The sequence below is a fragment of the Aotus nancymaae genome, unplaced genomic scaffold, assembly GCF_030222135.1.
Source record: "Aotus nancymaae isolate 86718 unplaced genomic scaffold, 86718_ANA_hifiasm-v0.15.2.pri h1tg000108l, whole genome shotgun sequence".
In the NCBI taxonomy this organism is placed as follows: Eukaryota; Metazoa; Chordata; class Mammalia; order Primates; family Aotidae; genus Aotus; species Aotus nancymaae.
In genome coordinates, this window is record NW_026988523.1 from 44414164 (window position 1) to 44432229 (window position 18066).

An 18066-nucleotide genomic window follows, 5' to 3' on the forward strand; every position below is an offset into this window, starting at 1 on the left:
TATATTCAGTATAAAAGAGTACTTTGAGATGGAGTATATTTTTTATAAAAAAGTACTGCCTGTGAGATTATATTCAATATAAAAGAGTACTGTGAGAGGGAGTATATTTTTTATAAAGGGTATTTCCCATGGGATTATATTCAATAAAAAAGAGTACTTTGAGAGGGAGTACATTTTTTATAAAAGAGTACGTCCTGTGTGATTATATTCAATATAAAAGAGTATTTTTAGAGGGAGTATATATTTTAAAAAAGAGTACTTCCTGCGTGATTATATTCAATATAAAAGAGTACTTTGAGAGGGAGTATATTTTTTAAAAAAGAGTACTTCCACTGTGATTATATTCAATATAAAAGAGTACCTTGAGAGGGAATATATTTTTTATAAAAGAGTACTTCCTGCGGGATTATATTCAATATAAAGGAATAATTTGAGAGGGAGTACATTTTTTCTAAAAAAGTACTTGTGTTTGATTATATTCAGTATAAAAGAGTACCTACTTTGTGATTATATTCAATATAAAATAGTACTTCCACTGTGATTATATTCAATATAAAAGAGTACCTTGAGAGGGAGTATATTTTTAATAAAAGAGTACTTCCTCTGTGATTACATTCAATATAAAGGAGTACCTTGAGAGGGAGTATATTTTTTATAAACGAGTACTGCCTGTGTGATTTTATTCAATATAAAAGAGTACTTTGAGAGGGAGTATATTTTTGATAAAAGAGTACTTCCTATGTGATTATGTTCAATATAAAAGAGTACACTGAGAGGGAGTATATTTTTTATAAAAGAGTAATTCCTGTGTGATTATGTTCAATATTAAAGAGTATTTTGAGAGGGAGTATATTTTTTGCAAAAGAGTAATTCCTGTGAGATTATACTCAATATAAAAGAGTACTTCCAGTGCGATTATATTCAATATAAAAGAGTGCTATGAGAGGGAGTATATTTTTTAAAAAAGAGTACTTTGTGTGTGATTATATTCAATATAAACCAGTATATCCGGTGTGATAATATTCAATATAAAAGAGTACTTTGAGAGGGAGTATATTTTTTATAAAAGACTACTTCCTGTGTGATTATATTCAATATAATAGAGTACTTTGAGAGGGAGTATATTTTTTATAAAAGAGTACTTCCTGTGTGATTATATTTAGTATAAAAGAGTACTTCCATTGTGATTATATTCCGTATAAAAGAGGAATTCGAGAGGGAGTATATATTTTATAAAAGAGTACTTCCTGTGTGATTATATTCAATATAAAATAGTAGGTTGAGAGGGAGTACATTTTTTATAAAACAGTACTTCCTGTGTGATTATATTCAATATAAAAGAGTACTTGGGGAGGGAGTATATTTTTTATAAAACAGTACTTCCTGTGTGATTATATTCAATATAAAAGAGTATTTTGAGAGGGAGTATATTTTTTATAAAAGAGTACTTCGAGAGGGAGTATATATTTTATAAAAGAGTTCTTCCTGTGTGATTATATTCAGTATAAAGGAGTACTTCCAGTGTGATTATATTCCACATAAAAGAGGACTTCGAGAGGGAGTATATTTTTTATAAAAGAGTACTTCCTGTGTGATTATATTCAAGATAAAAGGGTACTTTGAGAGGCAGTATATTTTTTATAAAAGAGTAATTCGTGTGTGATTATATTCAATATAAAAGAGTACTTAGTGAGGAAGTATATTTTTTATAAAAGAGAATTTCCTGTGTGATTATACTCAATTTAAAAGAGTACTTTGAAAGGGAGTATATTTCTTATTCAAGAGGATTTCCTGTGTGATTATATTCAATATAAAAGAGTACTTTGAGAGGGAGTACATTTTTTATAAAAGAGTACTTCCTGTGTGAGTATATTCAATATAAAAGAGTACTTCCAGTGTGATTATATCCAATATAAAACAGTACTTTGAGAGGGAGTATATTTTTTATAAAAGAGTACTTCCTGTGTGATTATATTCAATATAAAAGAGTATTTTGAGAGGGAGTATATTTTTTTATAAAAGAGTACTTCCTGGGTGACTATATTCAATATAAAAGAGTACTTCGAGAGTGATTATAATCAACATAAAAGAGTAGTGTGAGAGGGAGTATATTTTTTATAAAAGAGTACATCCAGTGTGATTATAGTCAATATAAAAGAGTACATTGAGAGGGAGTATATTTTTAATAAAAGAGTACTTCCTGTGTGATTATATTCATTATAAAAGGGCACTTTGAGAAGGAGTATATTTATATGAAAGAGTAATTCCTGTGTGATAATATTCAATATAAAAGGGTTCTTTGAGAGGGAGTATATTTTTAATAAAAGAGTACTTTCCGAGTGATTATATTCAATATAAAAGAGTACATCAAGTGTGATTATATTCAATATAAAAGAGTACATTGAGAGGGAGCATATTTTTTATCAAAGAGTACTTCTAGTGTGATTATATTCAATATAAAAGGGTATTTTGAGAGGGAGTATATTTTTTATAAAAGAGTACATCCAGTGTGATTTTGTTCAATATAAAAGAGTACATTGAGAGGGAGTATATTTTTTATAAAAGAGTAGTTCCTGTGTGATTATGTTCAATAGAAAAGAGTACGTTGAGATGGAGTATATTTTTTATAAAAGAGTACTTCCTGTGTGAATATATTCAGTATAAAATGGTACTTCCACTGTGATTATATTCAATATAAAAGAGTACATTGAGATGGAGTATATTTTTTATAAAAGAGTACTTCCTGTGTGATTATATTCAATATAAAAGAGTACCTTGAGAGGGAGTATATTTTTTATAAAAGAGTACTTTTTGTGTAATTATACTGAATATAAAAGAGTACCTTGAGAGGGAGTAAATATTTTAAAAAAGAGTACTTAGTGTTTGATTATATTCAGTATAAAAGAGTACTTTGAGATGGAGTATATTTTTTATCAAAGAGTACTTCCTGTGTGATTATGTTCAATATAAAAGAGTACTTTGAGATGGAGTATATTTTTTATAAAAGAGTATTTCCTTTGTGATTATATTCAATATAAAAGAGTACTTCCTGTGTGATTTTATTCAATATAAAAGAGTACCTTGAGAGGGAGTAAATATTTTAAAAAAGAGTACTTAGTGTTTGATTATATTCAGTATAAAAGAGTACTTTGAGATGGAGTATATTTTTTATCAAAGAGTTCTTCCTGTGTGATTATATTCAGTATAAAAGAGTACTTCCACTGTGATTATATTCAATATAAAAGAGTACCTTGAGAGGGAGTATATTTTTAATAAAAGAGTACTTCCTCTGTGATTACATTCAACATAAAGGAGTACCTTGAGAGGGAGTATATTTTTTATAAACGAGTACTGCCTGTGTGATTTTATTCAATATAAAAGAGTACTTTGAGAGGGAGTATATTTTTGATAAAAGAGTACTTCCTATGTGATTATGTTCAATATAAAAGAGTACACTGAGAGGGAGTATATTTTTTATAAAAGAGTAATTCCTGTGTGATTATGTTCAATATTAAAGAGTATTTTGAGAGGGAGTATATTTTTTATAAAAGAGTACTTCCTGTGAGATTATACTCAATATAAAAGAGTAATTCCAGTGTGATTATATTCAATATAAAAGAGTGCTATGAGAGGGAGTATATTTTTTATAAAAGAGTACTTTGTGTGTGATTATATTCAATATAAACCAGTATATCCGGTGTGATTATATTCAATATAAAAGAGTACTTTGAGAGGGAGTATATTTTTTATAAAAGAGTACTTCCTGTGTGATTATATTCAATATAATAGAGTACTTTGAGAGGGAATATATTTTTTATAAAAGAGTACTTCCTGTGTGATTATATTTAGTATAAAAGAGTACTTCCAGTGTGATTATATTCCGTATAAAAGAGGAATTCAAGAGGGAGTATATTTTTTATAAAAGAGTACTTCCTGTGTGATTATATTCAATATAAAATAGTACTTTGAGAGGGAGTACATTTTTTATAAAACAGTACTTCCTGTGTGATTATATTCAATATAAAAGAGTACTTGGAGAGGGAGTATATTTTTTATAAAACAGTACTTCCTGTGTGATTATATTCAATATAAAAGAGTATTTTGAGAGGGAGTATATTGTTTATAAAAGAGTACTTTGAGAGGGAGTATATATTTTATAAAAGAGTTCTTCCTGTGTGATTATATTCAGTATAAATGAGTACTTCCAGTGTGATTATATTCCATATAAAAGAGGACTTCGAGAGGGAGTATATTTTTTATAAAAGAGTACTTCCTGTGTGATTATATTCAATATAAAAGGGTACTTTGAGAGGCAGTATATTTTTTATAAAAGAGTAATTCGTGTGTGATTATATTCAATATAAAAGAGTACTTAGTGAGGAAGTATATTTTTTATAAAAGAGAATTTCCTGTGTGATTATACTCAATTTAAAAGAGTACTTTGAAAGGGAGTATATTTCTTATTCAAGAGGATTTCCTGTGTGATTATATTCAATATAAAAGAGTACTTGGAGAGGGAGTACATTTTTTATAAAAGAGTACTTCCTGTGTGAGTATATTCAATATAAAAGAGTACTTCCAGTGTGATTATATCCAATATAAAACAGTACTTTGAGAGGGAGTATATTTTTTTATAAAAGAGTACTTCCTGGGTGACTATATTCAATATAAAAGAGTATTTTGAGAGGGAGTATATTTTTTTATAAAAGAGTACTTCCTGGGTGACTATATTCAATATAAAAGAGTACTTCCAGAGTGATTATAATCAACATAAAAGAGTAGTGTGAGAGGGAGTATATTTTTTATAAAAGAGTACATCCAGTGTGATTATAGTCAATATAAAAGAGTACATTGAGAGGGAGTATATTTTTAATAAAAGAGTACTTCCTGTGTGATTATATTCATTATAAAAGGGCACTTTGAGAAGGAGTATATTTATATGAAAGAGTAATTCCTGTGTGATAATATTCAATATAAAAGGGTTCTTTGAGAGGGAGTATATTTTTAATAAAAGAGTACTTTCCGAGTGATTATATTCAATATAAAAGAGTACATCAAGTGTGATTATATTCAATATAAAAGAGTACATTGAGAGGGAGCATATTTTTTATCAAAGAGTACTTCTAGTGTGATTATATTCAATATAAAAGGGTATTTTGAGAGGGAGTATATTTTTTATAAAAGAGTACATCCAGTGTGATTTTGTTCAATATAAAAGAGTACATTGAGAGGGAGTATATTTTTTATAAAAGAGTAGTTCCTGTGTGATTATGTTCAATAGAAAAGAGTACGTTGATATGGAGTATATTTTTTATAAAAGAGTACTTCCTGTGTGAATATATTCAGTATAAAATGGTACTTCCACTGTGATTATATTCAATATAAAAGAGTATTTTGAGATGGAGTATATTTTTTATAAAAGAGTACTTCCTGTGTGATTATATTCAATATAAAAGAGTACCTTGAGAGGGAGTATATTTTTTATAATAGAGTACTTCTTGTGTAATTATACTGAATATAAAAGAGTACTTTGAGAGGGAGTATATTTTTTATAAAAGAGTACTTGCTATGTGATTATGTTCAATATAAAAGAGTACATTGAGAGAGAGTATATTTTTTATAAAAGAGTACTTCCTGTGTGATTATGTTCAATATAAAAGAGTACTTTGAGATGGAGTATATTTTTTATAAAAGAGTATTTCCTTTGTGATTATATTCAATATAAAAGAGTACTTCCTGTGTGATTTTATTCAATATAAAAGAGTACCTTGAGAGGGAGTAAATATTTTAAAAAAGAGTACTTAGTGTTTGATTATATTCAGTATAAAAGAGTACTTTGAGATGGAGTATATTTTTTATCAAAGAGTACTTCCTGTGTGATCATATTCAGTATAAAAGAGTACTTCCACTGTGATTATATTCAATATAAAAGAGTACCTTGAGAGGGAGAATATTTTTTTTAAAGAGTACTTAGTGTTTGACTATATTCAGTATAAAAGAGTACTTTGAGATGGAGTATATTTTTTATAAAAAAGTACTGCCTGTGAGATTATATTAAATATAAAAGAGTACTTTGAGAGGGAGTATATTTTTTATAAAGGGTATTTCCCATGGGATTATATTCAATGAAAAAGAGTACTTTGAGAGGGAGTATATTTTTTATAAAAGAGTACGTCCTGTGTGACTATATTCAATATAAAAGAGTATTTTTAGAGGGAGTATATATTTTAAAAAAGAGTACTTCCTGCGTGATTATATTCAATATAAAAGAGTACTTTGAGAGGGAGTATATTTTTTAAAAAAGAGTACTTCCACTGTGATTATATTCAATATAAAAGAGTACCTTGAGAGGGAATATATTTTTTATAAAAGAGTACTTCCTGCGGGATTATATTCAATATAAAGGAATAATGTGAGAGGGAGTACATTTTTTCTAAAAAAGTACTTGTGTTTGATTATATTCAGTATAAAAGAGTACTTACTGTGTGATTATATTCAATATAAAATAGTACTTCCACTGTGATTATATTCAATATAAAAGAGTACCTTGAGAGGGAGTATATTTTTAATAAAAGAGTACTTCCTCTGTGATTACATTCAATATAAAGGAGTACCTTGAGAGGGAGTATATTTTTTATAAACGAGTACTGCCTGTGTGATTTTATTCAATATAAAAGAGTACTTTGAGAGGGAGTATATTTTTGATAAAAGAGAACTTCCTATGTGATTATGTTCAATATAAAAGAGTACACTGAGAGCGAGTATATTTTTTATAAAAGAGTAATTCCTGTGTGATTATGTTCAATATTAAAGAGTATTTTGAGAGGGAGTATATTTTTTATAAAAGAGTACTTCCTGTGAGATTATACTCAATATAAAAGAGTACTTCCAGTGCGATTATATTCAATATAAAAGAGTGCTATGAGAGGGAGTATATTTTTTATAAAAGAGTACTTTGTGTGTGATTATATTCAATATTAACCAGTATATCCGGTGTGATTATATTCAATATAAAAGAGTACTTTGAGAGGGAGTATATTTTTTATGAAAGACTACTTCCTGTGTGATTATATTCAATATAATAGAGTACTTTGAGAGGGAGTATATTTTTTATAAAAGAGTACTTCCTGTGTGATTATATTTAGTATAAAAGAGTACTTCCAGTGTGATTATATTCCGTATAAAAGAGGAATTCCAGATGGAGTATATTTTTTATAAAAGAGTACTTCCTGTGTGATTATATTCAATATAACATAGTACTTTGAGAGGGAGTACATTTTTTATAAAACAGCACTTCCTGTGTGATTATATTCAATATAAAAGAGTACTTGGAGAGGGAGTATATTTTTTATAAAAGAGTACTTCCTGTGTGATTATATTCAATATAAAAGAGTATTTTGAGAGGGAGTATATTGTTTATAAAAGAGTACTTCGAGAGGGAGTATATATTTTATAAAAGAGTTCTTCCTGTGTGATTATATTCAGTATAAAGGAGTACTTCCAGTGTGATTATATTCCATATAAAAGAGGACTTCGAGAGGGAGTATATTTTTTATAAAAGAGTACTTCCTGTGTGATTATATTCAAGATAAAAGGGTACTTTGAGAGGCAGTATATTTTTTATAAAAGAGTAATTCGTGTGTGATTATATTCAATATAAAAGAGTACTTAGTGAGGAAGTATATTTTTTATAAAAGAGAATTTCCTGTGTGATTATACTCAATTTAAAAGAGTACTTTGAAAGGGAGTATATTTCTTATTCAAGAGGATTTCCTGTGTGATTATATTCAATATAAAAGAGTACTTGGAGAGGGAGTACATTTTTTATAAAAGAGTACTTCCTGTGTGATTATATTCAATATAAAAGAGTATTTTGAGAGGGAGTATATTTTTTTATAAAAGAGTACTTCCTGGGTGACTATATTCAATATAAAAGAGTAATTCCAGAGTGATTATAATCAACATTAAAGAGTAGTGTGAGAGGGAGTATATTTTTTATAAAAGAGTACATCCAGTGTGATTATAGTCAACATAAAAGAGTACATTGAGAGGGAGTATATTTTTAATAAAAGAGTACTTCCTGTGTGATTATATTCATTATAAAAGGGCACTTTGAGAAGGAGTATATTTATATGAAAGAGTAATTCCTGTGTGATAATATTCAATATAAAAGGGTTCTTTGAGAGGGAGTATATTTTTAATAAAAGAGTACTTTACGAGTGATTATATTCAATATAAAAGAGTACATCAAGTGTGATTATATTCAATATAAAAGAGTACTTTGAGAGGGAGTATATTTTTTATCAAAGAGTACTTCTAGTGTGATTATATTCAATATAAAAGGGTATTTTGAGAGGGAGTATATTTTTTATAAAAAAGTACATCCAGTGTGATTATGTTCAGTATAAAAGAGTACATTGAGAGGGAGTATATTTTTTATAAAAGAGTACTTCCTGTGTGATTATGTTCAATAGAAAAGAGTACGTTGAGATGGAGTATATTTTTTATAAAAGAGTACTTCCTGTGTGAATATATTCAGTATAAAATGGTACTTCCACTGTGATTATATTCAATATAAAAGAGTACTTTGAGATGGAGTATATTTTTTATAAAAGAGTACTTCCTGTGTGACTATATTCAATATAAAAGAGTACCTTGAGAGGGAGTATATTTTTTATAAAAGAGTACTTCTTGTGTAATTATACTGAATATAAAAGAATACTTTGAGAGGGAGTATATTTTTTATAAAAGAGTACTTGCTATGTGATTATGTTCAATATAAAAGAGTACATTGAGAGAGAGTATATTTTTTATAAAAGAGTACTTCCTGTGTGATTATGTTCAATATAAAAGAGTACTTTGAGATGGAGTATATTTTTTATAAAAGAGTAATTCCTTTGTGATTATATTCAATATAAAAGAGTACTTCCTGTGTGATTTTATTCAATATAAAAGAGTACCTTGAGAGGGAGTAAATATTTTAAAAAAGGGTACATAGTGTTTGACTATATTCAGTATAAAAGAGTACTTTGAGATGGAGTATATTTTTTATCAAAGAGTACTTCCTGTGTGATTATATTCAGTATAAAAGAGTACTTCCACTGTGATTATATTCAATATAAAAGAGTACCTTGAGAGGGAGAATATTTTTTTTAAAGAGTACTTAGTGTTTGACCATATTCAGTATAAAAGAGTACTTTGAGATGGAGTATATTTTTTATAAAAAAGTACGGCCTGTGAGATTATATTCAATATAAAAGAGTACTTTGAGAGGGAGTATATTTTTTATAAAGGGTATTTCCCATGGGATTATATTCAATAAAAAAGACTACTTTGAGAGGGAGTACATTTTTGATAAAAGAGTACATCCTGTGTGATTATATTCAATATAAAAGAGTATTTTTAGAGGGAGTATATATTTTAAAAAAGAGTACTTCCTGCGTGATTATATTCAATATAAAAGAGTACTTTGAGAGGGAGTATATTTTTAAAAAAAGAGTACTTCCACTGTGATTATAGTCAATATAAAAGAGTACCTTGAGAGGGAATATATTTTTAATAAAAGAGTACTTCCTGCGGGATTATATTCAATATAAAGGAATAATTTGAGAGGGAGTACATTTTTTCTAAAAAAGTACTTGTGTTTGATTATATTCAGTATAAAAGAGTACTTACTGTGTGATTATATTCAATATAAAATAGTACTTCCACTGTGATTATATTCAATATAAAAGAGTACCTTGAGAGGGAGTATATTTTTAATAAAAGAGTACTTCCTCTGTGATTACATTCAACATAAAGGAGTACCTTGAGAGGGAGTATATTTTTTATAAACGAGTACTGCCTGTGTGATTTTATTCAATATAAAAGAGTACTTTGAGAGGGAGTATATTTTTGATAAAAGAGTACTTCCTATGTGATTATGTTCAATATAAAAGAGTACACTGAGAGGGAGTATATTTTTTATAAAAGAGTAATTCCTGTGTGATTATGTTCAATATTAAAGAGTATTTTGAGAGGGAGTATATTTTTTATAAAAGAGTACTTCCTGTGAGATTATACTCAATATAAAAGAGTACTTCCAGTGTGATTATATTCAATATAAAAGAGTGCTATGAGAGGGAGTATATTTTTTATAAAGGAGTACTTTGTGTGTGATTATATTCAATATAAACCAGTATATCCGGTGTGATTATATTCAATATAAAAGAGTACTTTGAGAGGGAGTATATTTTTTATAAAGGGTATTTCCCATGGGATTATATTCAATAAAAAAGACTACTTTGAGAGCGAGTACATTTTTGATAAAAGAGTACGTCCTGTGTGATTATATTCAATATAAAAGAGTATTTTTAGAGGGAGTATATATTTTAAAAAAGAGTACTTCCTGCGTGATTATATTCAATATAAAAGAGTACTTTGAGAGGGAGTATATTTTTTAAAAAAGAGTACTTCCACTGTGATTATATTCAATATAAAAGAGTACCTTGAGAGGGAATATATTTTTTATAAAAGAGTACTTCCTGCGGGATTATATTCAATATAAAGGAATAATGTGAGAGGGAGTACATTTTTTCTAAAAAAGTACTTGTGTTTGATTATATTCAGTATAAAAGAGTACTTACTGTGTGATTATATTCAATATAAAATAGTACTTCCACTGTGATTATATTCAATATAAAAGAGTACCTTGAGAGGGAGTATATTTTTAATAAAAGAGTACTTCCTCTGTGATTACATTCAACATAAAGGAGTACCTTGAGAGGGAGTATATTTTTTATAAACGAGTACTGCCTGTGTGATTTTATTCAATATAAAAGAGTACTTTGAGAGGGAGTATATTTTTGATAAAAGAGAACTTCCTATGTGATTATGTTCAATATAAAAGAGTACACTGAGAGCGAGTATATTTTTTATAAAAGAGTAATTCCTGTGTGATTATGTTCAATATTAAAGAGTATTTTGAGAGGGAGTATATTTTTTATAAAAGAGTACTTCCTGTGAGATTATACTCAATATAAAAGAGTACTTCCAGTGCGATTATATTCAATATAAAAGAGTGCTATGAGAGGGAGTATATTTTTTATAAAAGAGTACTTTGTGTGTGATTATATTCAATATTAACCAGTATATCCGGTGTGATTATATTCAATATAAAAGAGTACTTTGAGAGGGAGTATATTTTTTATGAAAGACTACTTCCTGTGTGATTATATTCAATATAATAGAGTACTTTGAGAGGGAGTATATTTTTTATAAAAGAGTACTTCCTGTGTGATTATATTTAGTATAAAAGAGTACTTCCAGTGTGATTATATTCCGTATAAAAGAGGAATTCCAGATGGAGTATATTTTTTATAAAAGAGTACTTCCTGTGTGATTATATTCAATATAACATAGTACTTTGAGAGGGAGTACATTTTTTATAAAACAGTACTTCCTGTGTGATTATATTCAATATAAAAGAGTACTTGGAGAGGGAGTATATTTTTTATAAAAGAGTACTTCCTGTGTGATTATATTCAATATAAAAGAGTATTTTGAGAGGGAGTATATTGTTTATAAAAGAGTACTTCGAGAGGGAGTATATATTTTATAAAAGAGTTCTTCCTGTGTGATTATATTCAGTATAAAGGAGTACTTCCAGTGTGATTATATTCCATATAAAAGAGGACTTCGAGAGGGAGTATATTTTTTATAAAAGAGTACTTCCTGTGTGATTATATTCAAGATAAAAGGGTACTTTGAGAGGCAGTATATTTTTTATAAAAGAGTAATTCGTGTGTGATTATATTCAATATAAAAGAGTACTTAGTGAGGAAGTATATTTTTTATAAAAGAGAATTTCCTGTGTGATTATACTCAATTTAAAAGAGTACTTTGAAAGGGAGTATATTTCTTATTCAAGAGGATTTCCTGTGTGATTATATTCAATATAAAAGAGTACTTCCAGTGTGATTATATTCAATATAAAAGAGTACTTTGAGAGGGAGTACATTTTTTATAAAAGAGTACTTCCTGTGTGAGTATATTCAGTATAAAAGAGTACTTCCAGTGTGATTATATCCAATATAAAACAGTACTTTGAGAGGGAGTATATTTTTTATAAAAGAGTACTTCCTGTGTGATTATATTCAATATAAAAGAGTATTTTGAGAGGGAGTATATTTTTTTATAAAAGAGTACTTCCTGGGTGACTATATTCAATATAAAAGAGTACTTCCAGAGTGATTATAATCAACATAAAAGAGTAGTGTGAGAGGGAGTATATTTTTTATAAAAGAGTACATCCAGTGTGATTATAGTCAATAGAAAAGAGTACCTTGAGAGGGATTATATTTTTAATAAAAGAGTACTTCCTGTGTGATTATGTTCATTATAAAAGGGCACTTTGAGAAGGAGTATATTTATATGAAAGAGTAATTCCTGTGTGATAATATTCAATATAAAAGGGTTCTTTGAGAGGGAGTATATTTTTAATAAAAGAGTACTTTCCGAGTGATTATATTCAATATAAAAGAGTACATCAAGTGTGATTATATTCAATATAAAAGAGTACTTTGAGAGGGAGTATATTTTTTATCAAAGAGTACTTCTAGTGTGATTATATTCAATATAAAAGGGTATTTTGAGAGGGAGTATATTTTTTATAAAAGAGTACATCCAGTGTGATTATGTTCAATATAAAAGAGTACATTGAGAGGGAGTATATTTTTTATAAACGAGTACTTCCTGTGTGATTATGTTCAATAGAAAAGAGTACGTTGAGATGGAGTATTTTTTTTATAAAAGAGTACTTCCTGTGTGAATATATTCAGTATAAAATGGTACTTCCACTGTGATTATATTCAATATAAAAGAGTACTTTGAGATGGAGTATATTTTTTATAAAAGAGTACTTCCTGTGTGATTATATTCAATATAAAAGAGTACCTTGAGAGGGAGTATATTTTTTATAAAAGAGTACTTCTTGTGTAATTATACTGAATATAAAAGAGTACTTTGAGAGGGAGTATATTTTTTATAAAAGAGTACTTGCTATGTGATTATGTTCAATATAAAAGAGTACATTGAGAGAGAGTATATTTTTTATAAAAGAGTACTTCCTGTGTGATTATGTTCAATATAAAAGAGTACTTTGAGATGGAGTATATTTTTTATAAAAGAGTATTTCCTTTGTGATTATATTCAATATAAAAGAGTACTTCCTGTGTGATTTTATTCAATATAAAAGAGTACCTTGAGAGGGAGTAAATATTTTAAAAAAGGGTACTTAGTGTTTGACTGTATTCAGTATAAAAGAGTACTTTGAGATGGAGTATATTTTTTATCAAAGAGTACTTCCTGTGTGATTATATTCAGTATAAAAGAGTACTTCCACTGTGATTATATTCAATATAAAAGAGTACCTTGAGAGGGAGAATATTTTTTTAAAAGAGTACTTAGTGTTTGACTATATTCAGTATAAAAGAGTACTTTGAGATGGAGTATATTTTTTATAAAAAAGTACTGCCTGTGAGATTATATTCAATATAAAAGAGTACTTTGAGAGGGAGTATATTTTTTATAAAGGGTATTTCCCATGGGATTATATTCAATAAAAAAGAGTACTTTGAGAGGGAGTAAATTTTTTATAAAAGAGTACGTCCTGTGTGATTATATTCAATATAAAAGAGTATTTTTAGAGGGAGTATATATTTTAAAAAAGAGTACTTCCTGCGTGATTATATTCAATATAAAAGAGTACTTTGAGAGGGAGTATATTTTTTAAAAAAGAGTACTTCCACTGTGATTATATTCAATATAAAAGAGTACCTTGAGAGGGAATATATTTTTTATAAAAGAGTACTTCCTGCGGGATTATATTCAATATAAAGGAATAATTTGAGAGGGAGTACATTTTTTCTAAAAAAGTACTTGTGTTTGATTATATTCAGTATAAAAGAGTACTTACTGTGTGATTATATTCAATATAAAATAGTACTTCCACTGTGATTATATTCAATATAAAAGAGTACCTTGAGAGGGAGTATATTTTTAATAAAAGAGTACTTCCTCTGTGATTACATTCAATATAAAGGAGTACCTTGAGAGGGAGTATATTTTTTATAAACGAGTACTGCCTGTGTGATTTTATTCAATATAAAAGAGTACTTAGAGAGGGAGTATATTTTTGATAAAAGAGTACTTCCTATGTGATTATGTGCAATATAAAAGAGTACACTGAGAGGGAGTATATTTTTTATAAAAGAGTAATTCCTGTGTGATTATGTTCAATATTAAAGAGTATTTTGAGAGGGAGTATATTTTTTATAAAAGAGTACTTCCTGTGAGATTATACTCAATATAAAAGAGTACTTCCAATGCGATTATATTCAATATAAAAGAGTGCTATGAGAGGGAGTATATTTTTTATAAAACAGTACTTTGTGTGTGATTATATTCAATATAAACCAGTATATCCGGTGTGATAATATTCAATATGAAAGAGTACTTTGAGAGGGAGTATATTTTTAATAAAAGAGTACTTCCTGTGTGATTATATTCAATATAATAGAGTACTTTGAGAGGGAGTATATTTTTTATAAAAGAGTACTTCCTGTGTGATTATATTTAGTATAAAAGAGTACTTCCATTGTGATTATATTCCGTATAAAAGAGGAATTCGAGAGGGAGTATATTTTTTATAAAAGAGTACTTCCTGTGTGATTATATTCAATATAAAATAGTAGGTTGAGAGGGAGTACATTTTTTATAAAACAGTACTTCCGGTGTGATTATATTCAATATAAAAGAGTACTTGGAGAGGGAGTATATTTTTTATAAAAGAGTACTTCCTGTGTGATTATATTCAATATAAAAGAGTATTTTGAGAGGGAGTATATTTTTTATAAAAGAGTACTTCGAGAGGGAGTATATATTTTATAAAAGAGTTCTTCCTGTGTGATTATATTCAGTATAAAGGAGTACTTCCAGTGTGATTATATTCCATATAAAAGAGGACTTCGAGAGGGAGTATATTTTTTATAAAAGAGTACTTCCTGTGTGATTATATTCAAGATAAAAGGGTACTTTGAGAGGCAGTGTATTTTTTATAAAAGAGTAATTCGTGTGTGATTATATTCAATATAAAAGAGTACTTAGTGAGGAAGTATATTTTTTATAAAAGAGAATTTCCTGTGTGATTATACTCAATTTAAAAGAGTACTTTGAAAGGGAGTATATTTCTTAATCAAGAGGATTTCCTGTGTGATTATATTCAATATAAAAGAGTACTTGGAGAGGGAGTACATTTTTTATAAAAGAGTACTTCCTGTGTGAGTATATTCAATATAAAAGAGTACTTCCAGTGTGATTATATCCAATATAAAACAGTACTTTGAGAGGGAGTATATTTTTTTATAAAAGAGTACTTCCTGTGTGATTATATTCAATATAAAAGAGTATTTTGAGAGGGAGTATATTTTTTTTTAAAAGAGTACTTCCTGGGTGACTATATTCAATATAAAAGAGTACTTCCAGAGTGATTATAATCAACATAAAAGAGTAGTGTGAGAGGGAGTATATTTTTTATAAACGAGTACATCCAGTGTGATTATAGTCAATATAAAAGAGTACATTGAGAGGGAGTATATTTTTAATAAAAGAGTACTTCCTGTGTGATTATGTTCATTATAAAAGGGCACTTTGAGAAGGAGTATATTTATATGAAAGAGTAATTCCTGTGTGATAATATTCAATATAAAAGGGTTATTAGAGAGGGAGTATATTTTTAATAAAAGAGTACTTTCCGAGTGATTATATTCAATATAAAAGAGTACATCAAGTGTGATTATATTCAATATAAAAGAGTACGAGAGGGAGCATATTTTTTATCAAAGAGTACTTCTAGTGTGATTATATTCAATATAAAAGGGTATTTTGAGAGGGGAGTATATTTTTTATAAAAGAGTACATCCAGTGTGATTTTGTTCAATATAAAAGAGTACATTGAGAGGGAGTATATTTTTTATAAAAGAGTAGTTCCTGTGTGATTATGTTCAATAGAAAAGAGTACGTTGAGATGGAGTATATTTTTTATAAAGGAGTACTTCCTGTGTGAATATATTCAGTATAAAATGGTACTTCCACTGTGATTATATTCAATATAAAAGAGTATTTTGAGATGGAGTATATTTTTTATAAAAGAGTACTTCCTGTGTGATTATATTCAATATAAAAGAGTACCTTGAGAGGGAGTATATTTTTTATAAAAGAGTACTTCTTGTGTAATTATACTGAATATAAAAGAGTACTTTGAGAGGGAGTATATTTTTTATAAAAGAGTACTTGCTATGTGATTATGTTCAATATAAAAGAGTACATTGAGAGAGAGTATATTTTTTATAAAAGAGTACTTCCTGTGTGATTATGTTCAATATAAAAGAGTACTTTGAGATGGAGTATATTTTTTATAAAAGAGTATTTCCTTTGTGATTATATTCAATATAAAAGAGTACTTCCTGTGTGATTTTATTCAATATAAAAGAGTACCTTGAGAGGGAGTAAATATTTAAAAAAAAGAGTACTTAGTGTTTGATTATATTCAGTATAAAAGAGTACTTTGAGATGGAGTATATTTTTTATCAAAGAGTACTTCCTGTGTGATCATATTCAGTATAAAAGAGTACTTCCACTGTGATTATATTCAATATAAAAGAGTACCTTGAGAGGGAGAATATTTTTTTTAAAGAGTACTTAGTGTTTGACTATATTCAGTATAAAAGAGTACTTTGAGATGGAGTATATTTTTTATAAAAAAGTACGGCCTGTGAGATTATATTCAATATAAAAGAGTACTTTGAGAGGGAGTATATTTTTTATAAAGGGTATTTCCCATGGGATTATATTCAATGAAAAAGAGTACTTTGAGAGGGAGTATATTTTTTATAAAAGAGTACGTCCTGTGTGAGTATATTCAATATAAAAGAGTATTTTTAGAGGGAGTATATATTTTAAAAAGAGTACTTCCTGCGTGATTATATTCAATATAAAAGAGTACTTTGATAGGGAGTATATTTTTTAAAAAAGAGTACTTCCACTGTGATTATATTCAATATAAAAGAGTACCTTGAGAGGGAATATATTTTTTATAAAAGAGTACTTCCTGCGGGATTATATTCAATATAAAGGAATAATGTGAGAGGGAGTACATTTTTTCTAAAAAAGTACTTGTGTTTGATTATATTCAGTATAAAAGAGTACTTACTGTGTGATTATATTCAATATAAAATAGTACTTCCACTGTGATTATATTCAATATAAAAGAGTACCTTGAGAGGGAGTATATTTTTAATAAAAGAGTACTTCCTCTGTGATTACATTCAACATAAAGGAGTACCTTGAGAGGGAGTATATTTTTTATAAACGAGTACTGCCTGTGTGATTTTATTCAATATAAAAGAGTACTTTGAGAGGGAGTATATTTTTGATAAAAGAGAACTTCCTATGTGATTATGTTCAATACAAAAGAGTACACTGAGAGCGAGTATATTTTTTATAAAAGAGTAATTCCTGTGTGATTATGTTCAATATTAAAGAGTATTTTGAGAGGGAGTATATTTTTTATAAAAGAGTACTTCCTGTGAGATTATACTCAATATAAAAGAGTACTTCCAGTGCGATTATATTCAATATAAAAGAGTGCTATGAGAGGGAGTATATTTTTTATAAAAGAGTACTTTGTGTGTGATTATATTCAATATTAACCAGTATATCCGGTGTGATTATATTCAATATAAAAGAGTACTTTGAGAGGGAGTATATTTTTTATGAAAGACTACTTCCTGTGTGATTATATTCAATATAATAGAGTACTTTGAGAGGGAGTATATTTTTTATAAAAGAGTACTTCCTGTGTGATTATATTTAGTATAAAAGAGTACTTCCAGTGTGATTATATTCCGTATAAAAGAGGAATTCCAGATGGAGTATATTTTTTATAAAAGAGTACTTCCTGTGTGATTATATTCAATATAACATAGTACTTTGAGAGGGAGTACATTTTTTATAAAACAGTACTTCCTG